The sequence below is a fragment of the Pinus tabuliformis genome, chromosome 5_1 (genome assembly GCF_031772625.1).
Source record: "Pinus tabuliformis cultivar Carrire ecotype Pingquan chromosome 5_1, CPIR1, whole genome shotgun sequence".
NCBI lineage: Eukaryota > Viridiplantae > Streptophyta > Pinopsida > Pinales > Pinaceae > Pinus > Pinus tabuliformis.
In genome coordinates this window covers 411,698,206-411,716,365 of record NC_142305.1, presented here as the reverse complement: position 1 = coordinate 411,716,365, position 18,160 = coordinate 411,698,206, and positions in this window count along the sequence as shown.

Here is an 18,160-nt window from a genome sequence, read left to right as displayed (position 1 = left end):
CAAGTGGGATATTGTTAATGCTCCTTCATTGTCTTCTCTTGATTTTTGAAAAGAATTTATTTTATATGATTTTTCCTCTAATCACTTTTATGCAGCAGTGTTGACTCAAAAGAATCAATAACAAGTTGAAGCTCTAGTTTCTTTCTATAGATCCACGTTATAGGAAGCATAATTCAATTACTTAGAAGTTGAAAAATAAACATTCATACTATTTTAATTGATCAAACACTTCAGGCCTTTTATTTTGAAATCAAATACGAATGTAATGGTATCATTCCCTTTTATCAAAAAACTACTAATTGAAAGAGAATTAGGTGAAAAAGGGGCCAACTAGGTCACAACTCTACATGAGTATGACCTTGAAAATAAGCCATCTAAAATTGTTAGAAGTTACTTTCTTTTTGCATATTGGTAGATAGTGCATCCAAAATACTTTTGAAATAGAAAAAGTTGAAAATATTGAAATCACAGAGGTTTGCCAAATTGAAACTGAATCTCAATATGCATATCTCATTTTCTATTGGAAAAATGGTTATGCATGAGTTGAAATTGTTTTCAAAAATAAAAGACCATTGAGACTAAACGAAATAAATACCAAGTTGTAAATGATAGTTTATTTACAAATAATTATGATTTTTTTCCATCTTAGATGTCCTAAAAGATATTAGTGGAATTTCTTTTGTAGGAAATGCTTGATGGACCATATGGTGGACATTATAATGGAGAAACTACTACTCATAAATCCTCCATTCCAGCTATTATTGGCCAGCCTTGTTTAAGGATATACTTGCATATGTTAGCCGATGTAAAACCTTTCAAAATTCACAAGGAAAAGAAAAGAAAATGACCTTACCACTGCAATTAGTGAACACTGAATAACCATTCAAGAAATGGAGGTTAGACATTATAGATGAGATTGTTACTCACTCATCTAAGAAACATAAATACATTCTGACTACTATTGATTACTTCACCAATTCAATGGAGGAAATTCCTTTAAAGGTGGTCAATTATAAACTTGCAGTTGATTCCATTAATCAAAATATTATTACCAAGTTTGGCCTTCCCAACTCTCTCATGTTTGACAATGTATACTATTTTTCAGGAAATTCAATCATGTAATTTCCTATAAAAATGGGTTTCAAGATTAAATATTTTGAAAAATATTATCCCCATTGGAATGGCTTAGAAGAATATACAAATAAAAACATCTTTACAATAATAGAACGTACCATAGAGGAAAATCAAAGAATTGGCGTAAATATTTAATCTTTGTTCTATGGGTGGACAAGATAACTCAAAAAGGTGCCTTAGGAAGTTCTCCTTACTATTTAGTTTATGGAATGGAATTTTTTATACCCCATAATGATTATTTTCCTTCATCAGCTCTTGTTCAATTTATTGAAGAGTAGCCTTGTTCTTCCCTTAAAATGATATTATCTCAATTACTAAAATTAGAAGAGGGGAGGGATAAAGAAAAACATATGTATGCTAAACATTAGAACACAATTAAATCATGGTTCAATACAAGTTGAAATGGAAAGAAAAAAATTGAAATTGGGGATCTTATACTAAAATGGGACAAATCCCATGAGGAAAAGGGTAAACATGCAAAACGTTTCAAAAACTCTAGCTATGACCATTTCACATTGTGGACAAAATAGGCCAATCTACTTTCATCCTTGAAGTCTTACAAGGAAAGAAGGAATTCCTTCTTATAATTGAGCTAATCCTTAACCGTACTTTTCTTGAAAATCATTCTATCTCTGTAAATATGTAAGTAATCATATTTACAAATCGATTTTTCTCTTTCCTATTTTTGTGGAGAACTACTCTTTTGGTTTTGTACTTGGGTGATATGCATTAATTATCTCTAATAATTTTTATAAAATTGAAAGGTCTATAAGAGGAAAATAACCAAGAATATGATAATTATGCTATTGTATCATTATTTTATAGATATCCTATTCTCTGATTTTGTGCTTGTTATTTTGTGAACTAATCACAACCTCAGGTTTATAAAATGGGTTTTTATCTCATAATAAGTCATACTTTTAAACAAATATTGTAATCAATAAAGGGTATGAAATAGTTTGGATTGTTATAACTATACATTTCATAATCATCTCTTAAGGAAAATAATTACCTCCCCATCCACTAATTAAATATCTTTAGAGTGTAATTGAAAAATATTAAAACTTGAAAGATAATGTGACTCATTAAGAGACAACTAAGAGTGATCATGGGTACTAATGATATTGAAATTACCAAATCTAGCCACCAAGCTAGGGTAATGGCTTATAGCCAAAATCTATAAGACAAGAGGTCTCATCATGAGCCTACTTGTTCACTATCATTAATACTTGTGAATATAATTGTCATTATCTACGCATCAAGACAAGACATTGACTTTCAAACAACCAAAATAAATATTATATTTCTAAACTGAAATCATCTAAAATATATACATGTTGATGGGATAAATGTTTTCCTTTGGTTAGAAGGGAACCCTCTCAAATATATAGACTCATGCTGGTAGCAGTGGCACTGCTTGTGACATCATGAGTTTACTTTAATGATAAACTTATCAGTATTATTTACCGAATCAATATAGTTGATTTTAAGAACTATCTATCAGAGATAAATTGTGTTCCTCATATGAATAGGTAGTGAGGTTTGCAAATCAAAAAAACTATTTTCATAGAAATATTTTTATAAAATTTGAACCTTAGCATTATGATATTTTCTTCTTTTATTCATTTTTACTTTGAATTTTATTAATTTATTCAGAGATAAATTTTTTTCCCAGTGCCTCGCCAATTGTTGTGGCAAATGATACGAGTGAAACCACCCTAGTGCTTTGGGTTGAGAACCCCAACAGTTCAAATGGAAAACCTCAACAAGAAATGCTCAAGAAATCATCAAAAATCCGTATTCTACTAAATTGTGTAGGAATGTCCTTACCCGGATGTCCTTATTTTGGGTAGATCCCGCAGGGTGAAAACCCTCAACTTCTCCTGATGTTCTTGAGACCTGAAAATTATTCAAATGGAACATACAAGACACTAGAAACATAAAGAATATGCATGATGTTAACTTTAAATAATATAAATGAATGACTAATTATACATCAATATAAGATTCACAAATGAATTAGAACATAATTTTGATGCATAAACACATTTCATATCGGAAACAGAAAAACATTCCTTTTATTGAATTAAGCTATAAATAAGGTGGAGAAATACTAACTAAGTCATTCTCTGGCTCCAAGCGAAACCCTCCTCTGGATCCGTCCTTCCCCGACCTTCAACAATATTCCACCATCACCAATACAAGGATATCTCAAGCAAGATGGGTGATAGTTGTAATCAAGGAAGCAATAGTTTCCTGAAGCTTTGGGGATTGTAGGAGGCACAAGGATTATTTATACTCAATCAGGTATAATGTCACTATAATATCAATATCTCATCCTTTCTCCCTTAAGGCATTCCCATGGAGGTTTATTTATACCTCTCCAAAATAGTTTTTCAGTCGAGAAACAGTTGGGCCATCGACAATAGGAGGTGAGTAATAGGTAAAGCCCATGAACTCTCCCCAAAATTAAGGAAGTTTAATTTTTTTAAGTGTTTTAACATATGTACACAGGTTGGATATATGCCGACCCACGTGTACATTCTTTTATCACAAGGAAGAGTATCGTAGAGGGAATAAAACACTATCTTTTAGATTTTCAACCAATTATGGAAGGACGTGTTTCCCTAGGCCATAATCAGAGCATTAGATAAACCAAGAGTTGTAAATGGTGCTATAATAGATGCCCCCTAAAATATGAGGTCAAAAGGGGTACATGATGATTGAAATGTATTAAGTGTATGGAAGGAATCATGCGGAGATCGAGGAGGAGTTCACCAGAATTCATCCCGCGAAGCCATCGAAAGAGATCAGAAAGAAACAATTGTCTGAGGCGAGCATACCCATGCTTAGAAATAGTAAAGCATGTCTGCATATCAAGTACAAAAGTGGATCCAATATGCATACAAGTATATAGGAGCTAGAAATACATAATGGATCATCTGATCATAATGAAGAAAGTACATGTTTGAATATCACATATAAAGAGTTGATCAATGATGCTGAAGTATGAAGATGATCACTGAAGCCATGAAATTGATCCAAATAGTACCAAGCGAACATGATCGAATAAATGGTACATTGCAAATTAGGTTCCAGCATATAAGATGTCAACATAAGGAACTGCAACATACAATGTGGATGGTGTGAACTAGTAGAAAACAAGAGAAACTGACAAGTGAACCACGATATGCTGATGCAAACCCGAGGTCTTCATCAAATGTCATGGTATATCTCTACACAATGGGAATGAATTCTATGAAGTCGACCATGTGAGAAATCATTTGATTATGGTCATTATTCCTTTAACAAACATGAGACTAATCACCGATAAGGATGATGAGAGTCAAGGTACCTAGTACAATCTAACAAGTGCAAATAAATGAGTTGTACTCGAACACTCGAAAGAATCTATCAATCAGGAGACAATGATGTTTTCCCACTATCGATAGCAAAGGAATCTTCCACTGATGACTGCAAACCCTACGGTACTGCCAAATACACTCTAGATCCTTTTCCTAGAGGAATGAGTTGAATTCGATGGGAAAATATTTTCTAGAAGGAAGGCATTAAGTCATCCTTCATCAATCTAGTACTAGTGTAACCCATAGGCCAATAATCCAGTAGGAATCTTGTGAACAAAGATGTAGTAACCTAACCAAAGTACATTTCCAGTGTACACAAGATGTGGCTAGCACGTAATAGAATCCCTTTGAAACAACCTGTTGAAAAGTGTACAACAAGAAATGCTAAATTTAGAATGTGCTAAAAATAGTAGTTTGGCCATTGAGGTCATTGGCCACATTGGGTGAGAGGTGAAACTTCTAAAAATAGAAAGTTCTAAAATAGAATTTCTGGGTCCCTTCCTATTTATAGAAAGCCCTAGTTTATATATAGGAAGTAAAATTAATTTTGGTCTTAACAACAATTGGAAATATTAATTAATTAATTTGCTTGAGTTAATTAGTTAATTAAATTCCAATTTGAAGTCTTTGTGAGCATGCACATGAGTTGTCCCACTGATTGAGGAATTTATCCTTAATTTCCTCCATTGATTGAGGGAACAAGTATGAGTTCTATAATGAGAGAATTGGTTGAATTAGTTCTAACTAGTCAAGTCCAATTAGATTATTTTAACAATTTGTTAAAATAATAAAATATAGTTTGTTAATGTTTGCATGCATGTGACAACTGCTATCTTAGATAACTGAGAATTAACTCATGGATAACTTTTTCATATCAGTTTTGTCAGAGACCCAATCGAGATCAGATGTGGGACAGTGTACTATCAGATGCTTAGATATTTCTAGTAAGTATTCCTTGCATGGGGAAGGATCTATTATAGGAGATTGGAGGACTTGTGGCCTATATATTGAGGCCTAGGTAGTACATGATTTTCATCTTCTGATTGAAGATCATCAGAGTACAGAGAGAGTAGGATAGCTATTGAACTGATTCTTTTTGTATTGTGAAGAGGATTCCCACTTGATTGATAATACATGGTTCAGGTTTTATACTGGTGCTTTCCCATCGATATATCTTGTGTTATTTGTGATTATTTCTCTTGATCAGTTATGCATGTTTCTACTTGATGTTGCTCATGAATTCGATTGTGCTTCCAATTAATGTTTTGTAGAAGTAGAACAAGTATTATGCTTTAGGACATTGCATATATCAGTTTGTTCTAAAGGTGAAATTTCTACATGGTATTAGAGCACAGGTGATCAAGTAAGAATAGTATACTAGCAGGAGGAATTCGAAGTTTCTTATTCTTGATATAGATCTCAAGTTCTTATCATATCTATTTCATCGATGGCTTTCTATGGTTTGATGCTTGAGTGTGCCCTTGATGTCAGCTCAAACGATATAGCTTAGAATGATTGCATGGAGGCAGTTTTGGAAGATAATGGGCTTAAGGGTTTCATTCGTCAAGAAATTCCTAAGCCTACTGACAAGACTAAGCAGGTGCAATGGAGGAAGTGTGTGGCTAGAGCTACGAGAATTCTCTTGGAGGGAGTGTGAGATCACATTATCTCGAGCCTCCATTGGAAGGAGACTCCACATGTAATGTGGAAAACATTGAAATATTTATATCGGAATAGCAGTGATTAGAGGAAGTTGGCACTGAAGGACAAACTTCAAAAGATCAAGTGTGAAAGGGATGAGACGATCTCTATGTATCTGACCAAGCTCATCACATGCAGGGATGAGCTTGCAAGTGTAGAGGTCGTGACATCAAATAAGAATATGGTGAGTCCAACACTCCTTTGCCTTCCTAAGAGTTGGTATAGCTACTAGGACTCGGTGAATGGAAGGGAGAAACTACCAAATTGGGAATGACTATGGTCGAATTTGATTCAAGAGGGGATCAGATGGAGCACGAGAGATAGTTCTTCATCCATGCATGATGAGGAGAATTGTGCCTTAGCGAGTAAGGAAAAGAAGGGGAAGGTGAAGTTTTCTCTTTTCAAATCTAGTTCTTCCAATGATGGGAAGAAGGCTGACAAATTGAAAGTGTGATGCTTTTGTTGTTATGAGGTGGGCCATTATGCTGCAAATTGTCCACGGAGGAAATCAAAGAAGGGATTCGGGGAAGGATCTGAAGGTGAGGCACTTGCTTCACTGTTTGAGTTGGATTTCACACTCTTTGCATGCATGGTTTCATCCATGGTGGTAAGTGGTTGATTTCTTGACAGTGGAGCTTCTTTCCACATGACTGGCGACAAGAGTTTGTTTAATACTTTGGAGGAGAAAGATCTCCAGATACTCATAGCGATGGGTAATGATGAGAAGTATAGTGTCTTAGGTGTAGGCATGGTTATATTTTAGAGGGAGAATGGATCTCGCCTTACCTTGACCGATGTCAAGTATGTACCAGGACTGAGGAGAAACTTGGTGTCGATCATGATGCTGGAAGACAGAGGCTATGATGTAGTATTTAGTAAGGGAAAGGTTTTCCTTATACACATCATCACTAGACAAGTGAAGCAAATTGGTTCATGGGTCAAGAACCTATATGCTCTTGAGGTTCAAGGTGCATGAAAAGCCTTGAGCAGCAAGGCAACTGATGGAGACTTGGTGGTTGAGAGGGAGGGTGTATTACCTCTCAACATGCAAAGCCAGAAAAAGTCTTAGACGATTGTGGAGGAGCCATGATTGGTGCAACAGCTTCAGGAGGTTGTGGAGAAACCACAATAGGGAAATATGAGTGGAGATCGAGTAGAGACATCTACTCATGCAAAGACCTCCAGTAGGGGGGACTTCGAGCTAGGTGGACTACGGGATCACATGCAGCCATACCTCCAGGTAGGAGGTGGGGCAATATAGAGTGATCATCCCAAGGAGGAGGGAAAGGATCCTTGAGCTACCCAACCTCTTGGATGAGACCTTTCTATAGGAGCCTCGATGTGAAGTAGTAGGAACTGACTGATTGGGTACAGACAGATGTGGATGGGGAAGCAGAGAGAGAGACAGTGCAGGGAAACCCAGGACAACGCATAGCTAGAAGGATGCAGGAATACGAGAGGCACAAGTGTTTTGCGTAGTGCTAGTTGGCACAAAGAGGTGTGCAATGGTGTGAGATGCATGGAGATGTTGCAGTAGTGCAGAGGCCAGATAGGGAGCACTTGTCAGCAAAAGGTAGAGCTTCAGCATCATAGTATGTTCCTAGCCCAACAGAGTGGTTAGTGGGGAGTTCTTTTGTTCCAAGTGTTGTTGGAGAAAGTAGATCGGGTAGATTTGTTTCCTGCAGAACATTACAAAGTTATAGGATCGGGTTCGACAAAAAGCCTTTCCTGTTGAGAGGGAGTGTTGAAAAGTGTACAACAGGAAATGCTAAATTTAGAATGTGCTAAAAATAGCATGTCTAAAAATAGCAGTTTGGCTAGTGAGGTCATTGGCCACATTGGGTGAGAGGTGAAACTGCTATAAATAGAAAGTTCTGAAAATAGCATTTCTGTGTCCCTTCCTATTTATCGCAATCCCTACCCTATTTATAGGAAGTAAAATTAATTTTGGTCTTAACAACAGTTGGAAATATTAATTTATTAATTCAGTTGAGTTAATGAGTTAAGTAAATTCGAATTTGAAGTCTTTGTGAGCATGCACATGAGTTGTCCCACTGATTGAGGAATTTATCTCTAATTTCCTCCACTGATTGAGGGAATAAGTATGAGTTCTACAATGAGAGAATCAGTTGACTTAAACTATTCAAGTCCAGTTAGATTATTTTAACAAATTGTTAAAATAATAAAATATAGTTTGTTAATTTTTGCATGCATGCGACAACTATTATCTTAGATAACTGATAATTCACTCGTCGATAACCATTGCATGTCAGTTCTATTAGAGACCCAGTTGAGATTAGATGTGGGACAATGTACTATCAGATTCTTGGATATTTCTAGTAAGTATTCCTTGCATGGAGAAGGACCTATTATAGGAGATTGGAGGACTTGTGGCCTATATATTGAGGCCTAGGTAGTCCATGATTTTCATCTTTTTATTAAAGATCATCATAGTATAGAGAGAGCAAGATAGCTATTGAGCTGATTCTTTTTGTATTGTGAAGAGGATTTCCACTTGATTGATAATACATGGTTGGGGTTTTATGTTGTTGCTTTCCTATGGATATATCTTGTGTTATGTGTAGTTATTTCTCTTGATCAGTTATGCATGTTTGTCCTTCATGTTTCTCATGAATCCAATTATGCTTCCTCTTAATGTTTTGTAGAAGTAGACCAAGTATTATGCTTTAAGACATTGCATATATCAGTTTGTTCTACAGGTGAAATTTCTACACAGCCAATAATGAAAGCTGACACAGAGGTGACGAATCCACCAATAGGGTTAAATGGAAACCAAGGCACTGCATGAATCCCAATGTGTTATAATGAAAGCTGATGTCGAACATAAGGGAAACCACCCAGTCAAATACCCATGATATTGATCATTACTGAGCACAAGGTGACCTATTAATAATGAAAATAGGGCCACGGTGTAGCTCTAAATCTTCCCTCAGAGAAATTTGTCATAGTTGATAAGGAAAAGACCTACCAACAAGAAGTCAATGGAGACCTTCTCAAACTGGCATGAGCAAGGGACAAACAAAACTGATGTGATAATGAACATGATGCTAAAAACTAGGGATGTCGGACTGGAAAATAGGTCAATAGACACTGTAGAGAGGCCGACTAAGGTTTACTTCACTTGAATAAAATCACGACTCAACTGTGACTACATGGCAACATATGATAGTTTTATATAAGTTTTTCATTGTGGGAGGCATAAGCGAACTCTCCATATGATTGGAAGAGGTAACCAAACGGAGCAGGACTAACTTGATACAAAGTTTAATGCTCTCCTTAGTCAAGATAAAGCCCACCCCAATGGAGGAAAGTCTTTATTTTGAGTCCTTTGTTCAAGGGAGACATGACTGGCTCTAATTGGCATCAAAATATGGAAATAATGTGTCGTTCCTACTATTTTTTTTGGAATATATAGTTTTTTGTCTTTTTATTTTATATGAAGCTTGAAAAAGAATAAAAGAATGCTATAGTAGTGTGGAAAGAATGAGTTTTAGAATATTAGATGCTCTAGTTCCTTGGAGGGGAACATTCCTATGCTTAATGTAAGGTGGCGAAACTGGTTAAGCACACTCAAAGGGATTTTCTTTCCACGGGTATAAGGGTGTGTCAAGTTGCAAAGGATAAGTGATTGCAAGGATTATTTTGGATAAGACATGGTCAGTAAGTCGCTTAAACAAGAGTCCAAGTGAAGTCCGTTCAAGGCCAAAAGGTGCAAGTAGTCAATATGTAATGCAATAGTAGAACTCAACATAAAGGAGCCTCTACCATATAAGGCTAGAAAGTGGCGCAGAAGAATGAGAATGATTCTTCAATGCACAAGTCATGGTGGGACTAAAGAGTACTCCTGAGCCTACTCAATATAGTAGCATGGGTAGCTAATGTCAGTGAGGATCTAACTAATATGCCCATGTAAAGGTTGGCTCTACCATCACATCATCATTTTCAAAGTCAACGAGTGAAAATGGTTTGGAAATCAGGATACAATAGGGTCGACCCTATGGCTAACGTATCACAATATGGAGGCTAGTATGCAAAATGCAATGGAATGTAGTATTCTATAACCTATATTCCAGTAAGAAAATGATACTTGCCATGAAGGGTCTACGATCATGGGACCAAAATGATGTCTCGAAGAAGTATCCAAAATTTCCTAAAAAGACGACTCATTCTCAACACTCCAACCCGCAAGGTCAAAAAGTCCATAAGACAAAAATCAATTTTTGGAAAAATAATTTTTAGTTTTCAACTTATATAAGGACATTTGGAGTCGCAATTTTGTCATTTGTGTTTTTAGAAGGGAGCTATGGAGACAAACCCAAACAAGCTTCCTCCGACCAGTTGAACTGTTCAAATCAGTCCCAAACTTCTAGGTAACCCTTATATCCTACTTGTAATTATTTTTTATGCTCTTTAAATGTTTCTTTCAAGTTTTGACAGTAGGAAAATATGTCAAAAATTTCAACTCTTCATACATGCGGGTTGAATACAGGTAACTCGTGTATACAAGGGACCTACATGTGACTGTGTTAAAAGGAAACCTACGTGTGTGCGAGTACAAACTTTAAGACATAAATCTAATGGTTTGAAACATTTTTTTGGGCAGGACGATCATCACTCGATGAGAAAGAAAGGATAGTGCTATAGATAATAATGTAATGGAGGACCAAAATGCTTTAGATGCTTTAAGAGGTTGTGGCTTGCTAAAATTATTTAAGATGCCAAATATGAAAGCCAAAACACAATTTCTTGAGCTTTTGATTCATTACTGGAGTGCAGAGGATGATGCATTCATGATCGATCAGATGTCCCTAAGGATCAAGATTGAAGATATATAATTTATTACTAGTCTTTCTTGAAGGGGAGAGTTGGTGCATTCTACTAGCAGGACGAGTGGTAGTCTTACTGTAGAAGACTATGTCCACATATACTGTGATGGTCATCCTGAAGAGATTGGAAATCAGATTCCAATAAAACATGTAGAGAGCTTTTCCTTGAAGATTTTACTATTTACCATTGCCAGGGTCAATGGATCTGCTGGTTTACATCAGGCCTCGCGAGTATCTATGACCCTAGCATTGGAATGTCTCACCACAGTGTTTTGATTGGTGCACACCTCTACTGACCAATATGAAGAACCAACTAACCTCCATTTAGAAGGGTCAAAGAAAGAATTTTAGATATGGCACAATATTATGGTAATTATTCTTTGAGAAAGTACCTGGGCTTCGACACAAGGTATTATAGACTATCAATAGCCTTAGAGATCCATGAATGTGTAGGTGGGTTGACCTAATCAAATGCCTTGGTGTTGGCGATGTGCTCAGGATGACCTTTGAAAATGAGTTTTTCACATGGTCGGATCAATAGGTCGTCGTAGTCAATGACTACCCCCATGCCGGGATCGATTTACAAGAAGATACAAATTTAGTGTTACTACCGAATTTAGCATGGTGTGCCATAGGTAAGAATCCTTTAATTTTTAAGATTTTTTAAGATTTTAAGGTTTTTTAATGAACTTAAAAATATTTTTTATGAGACAAGACACTTACAAAATATATTGATCATATTTCATATGTGGGACCAATGAAGCCTGTCAAATTTCCCAAACATAGTTGTCATAGGAGAGATGCCGAAGGGGCTACAACTGAGAGAGAGAGAGTTCTCCATATAGTTTAGAAGAACTTGGTGAGGCTGACTCACCAATTAATCATGATAGCCTTAGAGGATCTACCTAAGGAGATGCAGCGTCATGTGGTAGGAGTACCATGGGGCTACGTGTGGCTATTTTTGCACGTAGCCGATGATATTGTTTATTCTGTGGCTGCTCATCCTGACCTAGCTAGATAGATTATCAGATGTCTTTATGATTGGACATGATGATGGGCATATGCCCATTCTTTGTAGGGAATTTTTTCCCAATTCTTTTGTATATTATTTTGGACACAAACACTCTATCTATATCCAAGCAATTTTATGATATATTCAAATGACGTTTTGAATATTTTTGATGTTTTTTAATTTGATGAATAATTTATATGCCAATATAATTCTTGATTAGCAATAGAATATCCTAACGAATTTTCTGATCGTGGAATGTGGACGTATGTGGTATAAACAAATGATCGTTGCAAAAATATCACTCTAAAAAATTAGCAATATAAATCACGATCTCATACCTGATAAGTGTTATTCAGTTGAGACACCATGAGTTGTGAGTCTAAATAAACCACTAATGAATCAATACCAAGAGATATTGCTTCGGATAGAAAATTAATAACAACAGTATATTCGGCAATATTATTTGAAGTAGGACCGATACATACTCCTCTCGAAACCATCAACTAGCCATATGGATAACAACTCACCCAATTTGTGGAAGCAAGGTTCTCTATATGCCTACTCACACCATTGGTGAATCGTAGATATACTAAATCATCCATCAATACCTGCCCAAAGTAGATAAAAAAATATCAACCTCACTAAAACCTTGTAACATAGAAATCGGAGAACCCACAGTAAAAACCATTTTTTGTCAACGTTTCAAATCCCAACGGGGATCCATCATCAGGACCATTTTGAATGTTGATAGTAGAAGAGCTCACATCATAACTATTTAAATCTCGCAATTGAGCTCTTCTACTATCAACATTCAAAATAGTCCCGATGATGGAACCCTGTTGGGATTTGAAACGTTGATGAGAAATTCTTTTTATTGTGGGTTCTCCGATTTCTAAGTTATAATATATTAACCACAGAGGTCTTACATATAGAATCACTAAACCAACTAGATAGATATGTACAAACATACATTATATACAAACAAGCAAGTGCTTAGCCAAAGCTTAAGAAAATTACTTATTAAGGTAGAGTATATTTCTGGGCTCCGCAAACTTGTTTCCTTCAAAGTCAATTAATTCATAAGCCCCTTTTTTCAAAATGCGCTTGACTATAAAGGGAGCGTACCACATAGATTTAAACTTGTCTACCCCTAGGGCATCTTTTTCTTTATCATAGACCTGGACAAGGTCACCTTTAGAAAAATTCTGACGGAGGAAAGATTTATTGTATTGAGTTTTACCCTTTTTTTATGGGCTTCGTTTATTATGGTGGCATCTCGACAATGCTCATCAAGATGCTTCAAACGAGCAAGCCATTCGTCTAGAATAGAAGTCTTTGGAAGAAGTTCAAAAACTAGCTTAAGAGAAGTAATTTCACATTCAATAGGAAAGACAGGTTCCAACCCATAAACTAGTTGAAAAGAAATAAAACCAGTGGCAGTCTTAACTCATGTTTGGTATGCCCAAAGTGTCGGATACAACATGATTTGTCAATTGGATCAAGCTTTGTCAATCGTCCTTTGCAGGATTATTTTAAGGGACTTATTCATGGCTTAAACCTGCCCATTGGCTTGAGGATAATATGGAGATGAATGCTCCTACTGGAAATCGAACTTGAGAGCCAATTCAAACATCATTTGATTTTGGAAATGACTGCCATGGTCAATGAAAATATCTTTAGGGATAATAAATCATCAAATAACCTGATTGAAGAGAAATAAGGCCAATGTTTCACTATTGGTTTTTAAAGTAATCATGGCCTCAGCATACTTTGTAAAGTAGTCTATGGCTATAATGATGTACTTGTGATTCCCTGTCGAAGGAGGATCACAAATAATTAAATCAATACCCCACTTCGTGAAAGGAATGATGGTGATCATAGGGAAAAGAAGAGCTGGATGCACACACATTTTCGTAGTATAGACTTGACAAGGATGGCATATTTTGACCAATTCAATACAATCTTTGAAAATCCAAGGCCAAAAGTAGTATGCGCACAAAATGTTTTGGCTTGTTGCAAGCCCGAATAGATGACCGCTACAAGCTCCCTTGTGGCGATCATTAAGCACTGTCTTTGCTTCTTCCAAAGTCAAATAATGCCTAAGGATTGAATCAATCTCATGATGATATAATCTGTCACCTATAATAACATAATTCTTAGTGAGGTGATGCAACTTTCTACGCTCATCTTTGGAGAAATATGGTGGAAACTCCGAAGTCTGGAGATATATAATGATATCTCCATACCAAGGATCTTATGAAGAAATGAGAAGTAAATGTTCATCAGGAAAATTTTCCTCGTGAATTATTTTTCTTCCTCACAAGGTAGCTCTGATATCGACTATACAAACACTAAATATTTCTTAGATTTAGCAAACATGAATTCAATATCGAATTATTGTAAAATGACAATCCATCTATCATATTTTCCCACAATCACTCACTTATTGAGGAGAAACTGAAATGGAATGATGACTGCTAAGAAAAATTCTTTTTGAAGCAGAATGTAATCTCAAAGCTGTTGGACAACATGGATAGCTACCAAGGCCAATTTCTTGATGGGAGAATACCATAGTTCAGGGCCTACCAAGCCTTGACATAGGTAGTAGATTACATGCTCACAAAAAGCACCATCTTCTTTAACGTGAACCATACCGATGGTTGATTCTGCTGTAGTGAGATATAGAAGGAAGTGTCTACTATAATCAGGTGGACTCAATAATGGAGCAAAAGTTAATGCTTTTATGAAAGCATCAAAATATCATTGCGTGAAATCATCCCATAAAAATTGGACTCCTTTCTTAAGAAAACACATAAATCCTTTTATAACCTCTCATAGTTTGTTATGAATCACCTCAAGAAATTTTCCTTTCCGTGGATACTTTAAAGTTGATGAATGGAAGACAAGGGAGGTAATTGAGGTACCACCTCAACCTTCAAAGGATCAACACGAATCCCCTCTGTCGATACAATGAATCCTAACAACCAATTGGATGTGATAGTGAAAACACACTTATTTGGACCCAATTGTATTTTATAAAAATGACATCATTCAAAGATCAACTGAAGGTGTTTAGGATGATCTTCTCTTTCGAGAATGAGTAGCTAAATCATCCAAATATGCTTTGATAATGTGGTTGATGTCGTGAAAAGCATAAGACATGGCCCGCTGAAAAATGGCTCGAGCATTTTTAAGGCCAAAAGGCATCTTTTTGTATGAAAATGTACCCCAAGGACAAATAAAGGGTGTCTTGTCCTGATCTTCTGGAAAGATAGTATTTTGATTGTAACTAGAGAATCCATCCATTAATGAAAAATTTCATTACGGTCACATTCATAAATAATATGATCAATAAAGGGTGTGGGGTAATTTTCCTTTGGACAAGCCTTATTTAAGTCCCTATAGTCAATACGTACTCAGGTCGTTCCTTTCTTTTTATCTATAGGGAATGGATTAGAGACCCACTCATTCATAGGAACAGGGTATATAAAGGCCGTCTGAGGTAGCTTTTCAACTTCATCTTTAATAATTGTTGTTTTCCTAAGATTGACTAGTCAAAGTTTTTTATGAATAGGTTTAATGTTTTCATATGTCTTGATCTCATTCTGGACTATAGATGGATATATTCTAGGCATTTACTCATAAGACCAAGCGAACACATCACAAAACTCTTTTAAGATATCAGTGTAAGTTTGAATTTATTCAGGGGAACAATTAGCTCTGATAAAGACATTTTCGATTATGTTAGGATTCCTAAGGATGTTCACAGGTACAGTTCGTGAGATAGCAGACATGTTACCATCAGCAGAAAGTTGTGATGGTGCCAAAGGGTTTAAAAATGTATGAACATCACTAGTAGATGGACTAGACAAAATTGATTCAATTTCTTACAAATTAGGGAGCAAATATGAATGGTGATGTAAGTCATTCCATGGTCTATAGACACCCATCATTTCTTCTAGAATTGCTTCCTCAGATGGTAAGACTGTATCTAAGCAATTCTAAGCTGAGGTTGAATCGAGGGTCCACGTCAGAGCCACATCTCCATCTAACTCCTCTGGTGAGAAAGGAGTAGGATGGGATTCTGCAGAGTTAAAAATACACTAATAAGCAGTTTCTGCTGCAGACATAAGGGATGCCATTCCACCTACCTTCCCTCCATCTAATGTGGTGGTAGATGAGAGTAAAGGCCAAGGGACTGAAAAATAATGATTTCAAAAGAACTCTCTTCGAGAAGGTCCCCTGGAGGATGAAATAGCATTGGCTCTAGCTGAACAAGCAAGGACATCAAAACTATCCATTAAATAAGAGACATCCCAACTCCTAAATTTTCAGGTTGCCTGGGATTGTCCACTAATGGAATAGTACAGTCAGAGGATGTCTGAGAATCACCTAGAAAATAATCCATCTGATCAACTTTTACAATCCTTCCCCCATGAGTAAACCAGAGGATGTGAAATAACGATGAAACTATGGCATTCATCTCATAAATCCAATTCCTATATAAAAGGAGGGTGTAATCTAGGTTCACATCGACAATTTCTACCTCAATATTTACTGCCTTTCCCCTAACATAGATGGGAAAGGCTAGAATAATCCCATGCAGCCTATGAGAATGTCCATCGAATTCCATTAATAGAGTCGGTGAAGGAACAACTTGAGGTGATCCAATGGCCTTCCAACATGACATGGGCATCACACATGTGGAAGCTCCCTCATTTATAACTGTTCGAAAGACGTTAGTCTTTCGATATGTAGACCTTATCTCGAAATCCATATGATGGGGAAGTTTCTTTTTGATGTGTGACATATCAAAAGTGAGCACAAGAGAATTTTATGGGTCTACTGATCTAATATCAGAGAAAAAATCACTCCTCTCAGTAGGGCATGAATGGAGTACCTCTAATGCTAACATAGTGCCAGGACTATGAGGCAGATCTTCTACAATAGAGTAGTTTTACAATGCCCTAGAGTTATGGTCAATGGTCAAGTGCTTCATGGAGCCTTTCAGCATTCAAGGTATAGACACAATAGACGGCCTCTTAATAGTGAGTGGCTCTGAGGCATCGGAAGCATACTTAGCCTTAAGTGCTTCTGATTTATTGTAACCACGTGATCATTTAGCAACGTCGATATTTGAGCTCATCATATAGACATTTGATGAATTGTCCCATTCCTAGATTCCCCTATGGGGGTACCAACATTAGAATTTGCACTAGCAAGTAATTATTTCCCTTTGGGAAAAGGGTTAGTGAGAACAACCCCTTAGCTAGAAGACCCCTGCTATGCTAATAAGCATTGAGCATATTGGATCTTAGGGCAGAGATGAGTCAAATGATCCCCATTGCATTGCATGGATATTTTACCTTTTTCTTGGACACTTTCTTACCCTCTCTGACATGATTGTTGGGTTTGTTCATATTTCCCTTCTCATGCTGGTTGTTCTTCCTGCGTCATCCTTTCTTCTTTCGTCATAGTTCTGATTTCCTTTAGGGTTAGAAGTTTGGACGAAGTTTATAGATGTAGGTTAAGAAGGTGTAGATGTGGATGGTGATGCCTACATAGAGGAATCGGTTTGTAAAGTCAACTGCTACAATTGATTTATGAGGTTAACTATGTTTACATGAATTCATTCGACTAGCCTGTCTGCATGGGGACCTGGCGTTGGTTTAGATATATCCACCTTGGATCTAGGAGCATCAGGTAGAATTTTTTGAAGAACACCATACTGAGAATAGATCAGTTCTAACTATCAGGCCCTTAAAATAACTTGCACTTCAGTGAAAACACTGAAGAGGGACACGTCCTTACATATCTCAAGTTGTAGTGATTTAAGAAACCATTCGAGAAGGAATTCTTGTGGGATATCAGCTTTGATAAGGCTCTTCCTTCTCCTCCATAATATAGTCGGAAATGTGAGTCACCTAATCTTGTTGGAAATTAGCCAAAGGCTTAGTTCTAACATCATATCAGATAGGCAATTGAAAATGTTTCAAAAAAGATAGTAGCCAAAATGCTGAAATAAGTGAAGGTGCTCCCTAATAGCTCTATGTACCACTTAGCTGCATTTCTAGTTAGGGTACATTGAAATAATCTCAACT